Here is an 8,114-nt window from a genome sequence, read left to right as displayed (position 1 = left end):
GACCCCTTCCAGACTCTAGCCCAGGCTCCTCTACAGATGGATAAAGAAACGAAGCTCAAGGAGTCAGTTGGTTTCCAAAGAACAGTTAGAGAGGTGGCTAACTTCCTTTCTAGGTCTAATGGATGATATCGAATAATTGGGCTTCCCCGGTGGCTCAAAGGTAAAGAATCTATCTGCCAATGCGGGTTCTATCCCTGGGTTGGAAAGATCTTCTGGAGAAGGAAACGGCAACCCACTCTGGTATTCTTGCCTGGGAAATCCCATGGACAGAGGAGCCTGGCGGGCTACAGTCCCCAGGGTCGCAAAGAGTCAGACACGACTGAGCGACTAAACATCATCTACTAGTTGCTTATGCGGCCATCACCCTACATTAACCCCTCCTTCCAGGAAGTCTGCAACCCAGTAGGGAAAACCTTTAAAAAAGCAAAAGCATCTTACTGATTTAGCTAGCCAATTAATATCTGTCAGCCCGTTTGACACTCTCTAAGTATGTGGAACCCTCTGAAATCAGGTGAATGGTTCTCACTTGACACTGACCTGCCCTTGGCCTCTGTCAGGGTAGGTTCCGAGATGGGCATCTGGCTTGGCTGCTGCTCCAGCACAGACCACATGGAAAGTGGAGCAGGGCCCTGACTCTCACTGAAGGTCTCACCTACTGGGCTCTATGCTGGACACTTCTCAGCCTGCTCGAGCCTCCCGTCCTACCTTGTAGGATAAGCACGCACTTTCCCACCCTCTTTTAGGGAAGATTAGCCTATGTTCACACTGCTGGGAAATTCCACGGACAGAGGAGCCTGGTGGGCTACAGGCCACGGGGTCGCAAAGAGTCGGACACGACTGAGCAACTTCACTTCACTTCAGCCTATGTTCACACTGCTGGGAAATCCCATGGACAGAGGAGCCTGGCGGGCTACAGGCCATGGGATCGCAAAGAGTCGGACGTGACTGAGCGACTTCACTTCACTTCACTTCAGCCTATGTTCACACTGCTGGGAAATCCCATGGACGGAGGAGCCAGGCGGGCTACTGGCCATGGGGTCGCAAAGAGCTAGACATGAACCGAGCGATGAAACAAGAAAAACACTGGTAGGAAGCAGTGGAGACAGGATACACCCCCAGGCCTGTTCTCATTCCAGAGCCTACCTTTAACTGCTCTCTGTGATCGTTAACATTGCCCATTACCTAGAACCAGAAGGGGGAGGGGTGCTGGTGTTTTTGCCAGTGACCCTGGCTTACTTACAGTTTCAATCTCTTGCCCACACATGGTCACGGCCGAGATGGCACTATCGCGTGGGCCACGTGCAGCGCTGTTCACAGACCACAGAGCTGAACGTGAGCATTTTGGGCCCTAAGGTGGGGCCTTGGCTGAACACCAACCAACGTTCAGAAGACTGGTCCTGCCTTAACTGAGGGAGCAGGAGGACTATGGAGCTTCAGCCAGAAGAGTCACCCTAAGATCGAGGCCCTAAAGTCTGCTTCTGCTGGGGGACACTTCCAAGAGGGCCAGGTTCCAGCACGCTGCTTGTTTGGAGGGAAAGCCCACCCATGCTAGGCTGAGAGCACCCAGCAAAGGGTCCCACCTGAGGGTGCTGAAAATGGCACCTGGCCCCACATTGTGCCATGTGCAGACATGCAGCCTCTGTGACATCACCCAGGCAAAAACCTGGCTTTTGTAGGGACTAAAAGCAAAAGTGCTTGGAGGGATCTGAAAGACGAATTAAGGGAGGAGAAGAGAAAACCAGTTATGACCTTTGTGCCAGGCTTCAAGGAGGGTCCCTGCTGATTCCACTTACCCCAAGTCCTGTAAGTCCTGCAAGAGCAGGGCCTTGGAGGAGTCTGGCCCGAGGAAGCAAGGCTTCACATGTCCACCTCCCCTGTCTGCCAGGACGAATTGTTGGAGGGCTTTGGAGACAGATGAAAGCGGAATGAAGACTCGGTTTGGAGTCAAGCAGCCAGAATTCTACTCTGCACCTTGCTGCTCACTAACTCACAATTTGGGGTAAGAGAGTTACCCTCCATGGGCTCCGTTTCCTCATCCATAAAGTAAGAGGGAAGACTAAGCTGACTGCTAAGGTCTGCTGCAGGGCTCAGATTCTGATTTCTCTGTTCTCAGGAACAAATTCAACATCTCTGTTAATTTCTTGGATTTTTTTTAAATTATCAAAAGTATCCTTTAACGTCCTACCCCTATTCTTTGTTAATATTCAGAAAGAAACCCACCGACAACCGTTAGCAATTTTCCTGAGCATGTTCAATTTTTTCAATGAAATATGGCATGTAATTACCGCTTCCTTTGTTCTCTCATTTAATGTTTTGTGGAGTGGGAAAAGCACTATTAAAATACATCAAACATTAGAAAGTGGTTAAAGGAAAGTCTTAAAATATAAAATTAAACATGACCACTTTTCAATGTTTAAATGTCTGTAAATCCAAGATCTACTGGGGCTTCTATAACCTGCTAAGAGAGGTCATTTTCGTGTAAAATGAGGTTTAGAGAGCTTGACCTGCTCAAAGTCACAAAGCAAGTTAGTGGCAAGGTCTGGCTCACTGGAAGAGATGCCCAATAGTCTTTCCAGCATAGACCCTTATCTTCCTAGCCAACCCGTCTTTTGAGATGCTCTGCTACTCCTTCTTGACTTAGAAATGCACACTCTGTACAAAGCAAAGTCCAAACTTACTGCAAGGGAACTGCAGCCACAACTCTACTTGTCCCCCTAGGGCCACTGTCCAAAGGTGAAAAAGCAATCCTACCCAAGGGCGTTTCAACCACTGAACCTGAACCGGAGGTATTCGTGTCTCAAATTGACCAGAAAATTTGAAGAGTTCGATCAACAAGTCTCTACATAGCTGAATGGTTACACTTTGAGTGTGTCTATGAGTGCTCAGTCGTGTCCGACTCTTTGTGACCCCATGGACTGTAGCCCACCAGGCTCCTCTGTCCCTGGGAGTCTCCAGGCAAGAAAATAGAGCGGGTAGCCATTCCCTTCTCCAGGGGATCTTCCTGACCCAAGGATCGGACTCGTGTCTCTTGCATTACAAGCAGAATCTTTACTACTGAGCCACCAGGGAAGCCCATTTAATTCGGAGGAAACTATGAATTGCCTAGATGAATGACTGGATTAGGTGGGACATGCAAGGTGGTCTTCTTACCTTTACAGTTGAGAGCCAGTAATAACCTGGTCATTTGTCTCTGGAAATGATTTAAAAATGAAAAACAAAACAAACAAACAAAACTGGAAGAAACCCGAGATGGAGTGGTATTAGCCTCCTTGGTTCCCCCAACAGGTCAATGGCCAGACTTTACACCTTCATCAGGGGGTGTGTTTGTGCGTTAGTGGCTCAGTCATGTCCGACTCTTTGTGACCCCATGGACTGTAGCCCACCGGGATGTACGTGTGTTTAAATGTTTCTAGATAGGCTCGTCAGGACACATGAGCGCCCCTTTCTCATACTACATGCCCTCATGAAAGACATGGGAAGCACCCTGCCATTCTCTTAACATGAAACACACAGGAAGACCCTTCCTCTACAGTAGAATAAGCTTTACCCGTGTATTCCCATCAATTTTCCTATCACTGAAATTACAAGGCATGGTTTCTACAATAGCGAGACAGACAGATCTGCTGGCCTGTGACAGGTTATTTATACTGAGTGTTCTTTAAGACAAGGCAGAGGCAGGACAAGTGCAAAGTGTTTAAAGGAAACAGAGCTACAGAGAAAACAATAGCTCTTTTTTTTTTTTTGGTAAAGATTGGTTTGATGTGGACCATTTTTTTAAAGTCTTCGTTGAATTTGTCACAGTACCGTTTCTTTTTTTTATGTTTTGTTTTTTTTGGCCACAATGCCTGAGGGATCCTAGCTCCCTGACCAGGGATATGAACTTCCATCCCCTGCCTCAGAAGGCGAAGTCTTAACCACTGGTCTGCCAGGGCAGTCCCCAGCAATAGCTCACTTTTGCTTTTTTGGTGCTCTGCTTTGCTAAGTGGAGGAATGCAAAGGAAAAGGCCCAAAACTTGGCTTCCTCTGCTTAAGACCAGGAATACAGTGTTCCCTTGCTGAGATCTTAAGAGCTCTCTTTTAAGAGCTCTCTGCAATTTCAGCACCATGGACTCAGCACTGCCCCAAGCTCTCCCCTAAACCGACTTTTATTGCTGTAATTAACAAGGGTAGCTGGGACAGATTTCCTCTACAGCTGTAAAGTTATTGTTGCTGCCAGTGGCTAACAGCAGCTCTTTACCTGTTGCCCTTGATGCCTGGCCTGCCCAATTAGCACCTCATTCTAGCCAGGCCTCTCATCTAATTGCCATGTGTCTCAAGTGAGCACTTTATTTTATTGTCTTGTTCATGCACTAGTTCAAGAGCCTGGGCTCCCCGGTCAGAATACAATCTTCAGCTTCTCTTAGGCAGGTGTGTGTTTGCAGTTTCCTTATCACTTCAGGCCGACGGGAACACTAGGGACACACAGCCATGCAAACAAATACTTCCTGATTGTTTGAAGAGCTTCTTAGATATTTATTCTGGGAATAAGCACGGGGCTGGAATCTGGGTCTCCACGCCTATCTCAGCCCTCTCTACCAGATCCACTGGCCTTCTCTGCTGTTGAGGGCTCTCGCCTACATTGAGTTAAGCTCTACTTGGTCTGTATGTAACCCTTCCCCTTACCTAAAAGAGCTGGCTGAAACAGACACAGGGGCTTCCTACAAGCACCACCCTCAACATTCCCCTAGAGAAAGGAACACACTCCTTGCTTTTGGAATTAAAACTAACTATAGCTTATATGGCATTACCACTCCCATAACAAATATATTGCTTAGCTGCTCAGTTGTGTCTGACTCTCTTTCGACTCCATGGACTGCAGCCCACCAGGCTCCTCTGTCCATAGGGTTTCCCAGGAAAGAAAACTGGAGTGGGTTGCCATTTCCTTCTCCAAGGGCTCTTCACCACACAGGGATCAAACCCATATCTCCTGCATTGCAGGTGGATTCTCTACCACTAAGCCACCCGGGAAACCGACAAGAAACACAAAGTGAAGTGTGAAAGTGAAAGTTGCTCAGTTGTGTCCAACTCTTGCGACCCCATGGACTACACAGTCTGTGGAATTCTCCAGGCCAGAATACAGGAGTGGGTAGCCTTTCCCTTCTCCAGGGGATCTCCCCAACCCAGGGATCGAACCCAGATCCCCCGCATTGCAGGCGGATTCTTTACCAGCTGAGCCACAAGGGAAGCCTATAAGAAACACAGTTCAGTTCAGTTCAGTCGCTCAGTCGTGTCCGACTCTTTGCGACCCCATGAATCACAGCACGCCAGGCCTCCCTGTCCATCACCAACACCGGGAGTTCACTCAGGTTCCTTCAAGTTCACTTGAGGCTTCCTTCAAATACTCTGGTGAATGAAATGAAAGGGGACACCTGCATAAGGGGATGGTTAGGCATGCAGGTATGGGAGCGAGGTTGTCTGCTCTCAAATCCTGACTCTACTGCTTCCCAGTTATGTGACCTGGGACCTTGGTCAAGACAATCTCTCTGTACCTCAGTTTCCCAATCTGTAAAATAGGATAATAGCACCTGCCTCACAGGGCTATTGTTAATATGAATGAATCAGTTAGTCTTTGTGAAGTGTTTCAGAACAGAGTTGGGCACATAGTAAGCACTATTATGCTTCAGTTATTATTAGATATAATTAATAAGAATATAGAGATTTAGGACAGACAGACCTACAAATCAGTATGCACGCAAAAGAATCTGACAGTGATGGGAAAACAAGCTGGTTAATAGAATAATATGCCATCCTTGGTGTTTTGATTTTCTGGCAAACGTACAGTCTTTGAACTGCTTCAGTAAACCAAAAAGAACTCTGAATTTATGGGGTTTTGAAATATCTAATGTATGATCACAACCAATGTGATAAAAAATGTTCTGGCTGCATTAAAGTACTACAGTTAGTGAAGGTGTCATTGTTTTAGCAGGGAATTTAAAACGAACATTCGATTGTTTGTATCTCTTGTATTGATTTAGGCTAACATGTCAGACATTGTTTGTAATGTTATTTAGCAAATACTGCCAATCCTTCTCCAGCAGAGAATCTTTAGTCATTTATCTGGGAAACACTTCAAATGTATGTTCTATAGTTTTAAAGACACACTGAAAGATTTTTACATAAAGATGATCCCATGGTATCCAAACTCAGAATTTTCTTTCCCTGTCTTTTCTGATCTATTTGCTGCCACTTTTTAAACCCTCGATCCTCTTAGATATCCTACCTATTAAAATTTCACATCCGGGGTCTCTTCTTTCTGAGAGATCTCGAGCGTAAGACACCATTTCTAACATCAGAAGTCCCCTGTTATCTCATCACCCAGGTGCTCATTAGAATCCAGATGTTCAATCACACAAAGGCCTCAAGGTGCAACTGTCCCAACAGGGGGGGCACCTGTACTCTCATGAAGGAGGAAACCCTTCTGGGTTTACCTCTCCGAGTTTCCTGGAGGGCAAAATTCAACACTGCAAGACATCCTCCCTATAGGTACACCAGCAGAGAGTTACGGAGAGACACCCGAAACAACTAAAGGTCCAGTCTACTAAGCAGAGATCATTTATTTGGTGGCTCCACAGTTTAGTGCTTCAAATGTGGGCAGGTACTTCCTCTCCATATCCTCTTCAGAGGGTGTACTACCTCCCTATCCCACTATGTTCCCTGGTGCCACTGTTACAGCTCTTCACCACCACGTTTATGCTGGGTCTGGAGCCTTCCCTCTGCCTGGGAGCTTCTCTGGGCAGAAGCTAGCACAAAGCCCATTAACAGTAGGCTCCCAAGAGTTATATGTGAAACTGTATTGAGGCTACTATCTGAGACACCAACCATTCTTTGGATGATCAAGCAGTCAAGGGTTAGTTTCACCATTCTTTGGAGGATCAAGCAGTCAAGGGTTAGTTTCACTTCTGACAACAGGGAGGTTCCTCAAAAGTGGGGCACTTGGAAAAGTCATCAGATGCCCTCGTTGCTACTATCATTTTGGGTTAATTTTCCTCCATTTATCTACGTGGCTCCTTTAAAATCTGTTTCCTGCCTTATCAACCCCGCCTTAATGGGCTCCTTCAGTGACCCCACATTCACCTTGCAGGTATCCTTTCTGGATTATTCAAGGCCCATATTCCTACTTGGTCACGACCGGGGCCGGCATTTTTTTTTTTTTTGTCCACGGTTTCCAGGGATCACCCGGTCAAGCCAGGGCTTCCAGTCCCTGCTGGAAAGCGCTGGGGACGTCGGGGCACTGCGCCCCCGCAACCCTCCCGCCAGCGCTGATCAAGACTCTCCCCTCTACTCTCTTTGGGACAAAGCTCCGGCAACCATCCGGGGCATAGGGATCCTGCAAGGCTCCGGGGGGTCAGCGTTCGGTCAGCCAGCCCCAGAGACAGCGGGGGTGGGGGTGGGGGAATCCCTGGGGTGCAGTTGAAGACATCTCGGGACTAGACTGGCATTCACTCCCGGCCCAGATCCTTATCACCGAGAACGACCTAAAGAGGGCTTGATCGCTTCTTTCCTCCCCACCATCCCATGGGCCAGAGAAATACAAGACATGAAGGCAGGAAGGACAGCCAAGAGACAGCCTCTCTCAGGCCAATCGCGACGTCCGCCACCTCTCACTTGGGGTTGGTCTCTTTCTTCAACACACACGCACGCACACGACCGGCCACTTCAACTCCAGCTCTGAGCAAACTGCGCCGCACGCCTCTTCCACCGCTAGTCCTTCGAGCTCCGGCCCCGGCCCGCGCCTGTCGTCTAGCCCCAGCTTTCTCACCCGATCCCAGTTTCCTCACCCGACTGACCGTGAAGCCGGAGGCAGTTCCCCAGTCCCAGGCCCCCCCGGTGGGGCTCCGGCTGCCGCTGCCGTCGTCGCTCCCCTTTCAGCGCTCGACCCGGGACCCGGCCCTGGGCTGCAGCGATGGCTCCCCGGCACGAGGCGCCGCGGCTCCCTGGACTCGGCCAGACACAGGGCGGCGCGCAGGAGAAGCCCATCGAGCTCCCCGGCGGTGGCGGCGGCGGCGGCGGCGGCAGCTGCAGGAGCGGCCGCCGCGCAGGCTGATGACGCATGGGCGCGGGGTTGGTGGAGGGGG

General features: G+C 49.0%; 1 protein-coding gene across 9 annotated transcripts in view; it reads right to left on the bottom strand.

Annotated features, from left to right (window-relative positions):
• Positions 1 to 8,061, bottom strand: part of ZDHHC3 (zinc finger DHHC-type palmitoyltransferase 3) — a 51,916-nt gene extending 43,855 nt beyond the window's left edge. For 2 of the 9 annotated variants that reach the window (XM_045163913.1, XM_045163915.1), the window contains exon 1: positions 7,818 to 8,061. The gene's annotated coding sequence lies outside the window, so the exon portion shown is untranslated. The remainder of the gene's footprint in view (positions 1 to 7,817) is intronic. The other 7 variants (XM_045163920.1, XM_045163919.1, XM_045163918.1 and 4 more) reach the window with 7 other exon arrangements.
• Positions 8,062 to 8,114: the final 53 nt, after the last annotated feature.

This window comes from Bubalus bubalis, chromosome 21 (genome assembly GCF_019923935.1).
Source record: "Bubalus bubalis isolate 160015118507 breed Murrah chromosome 21, NDDB_SH_1, whole genome shotgun sequence".
NCBI classification, from domain to species: Eukaryota; Metazoa; Chordata; class Mammalia; order Artiodactyla; family Bovidae; genus Bubalus; species Bubalus bubalis.
This window is presented reverse-complemented; position numbering and strand designations above follow the sequence as displayed.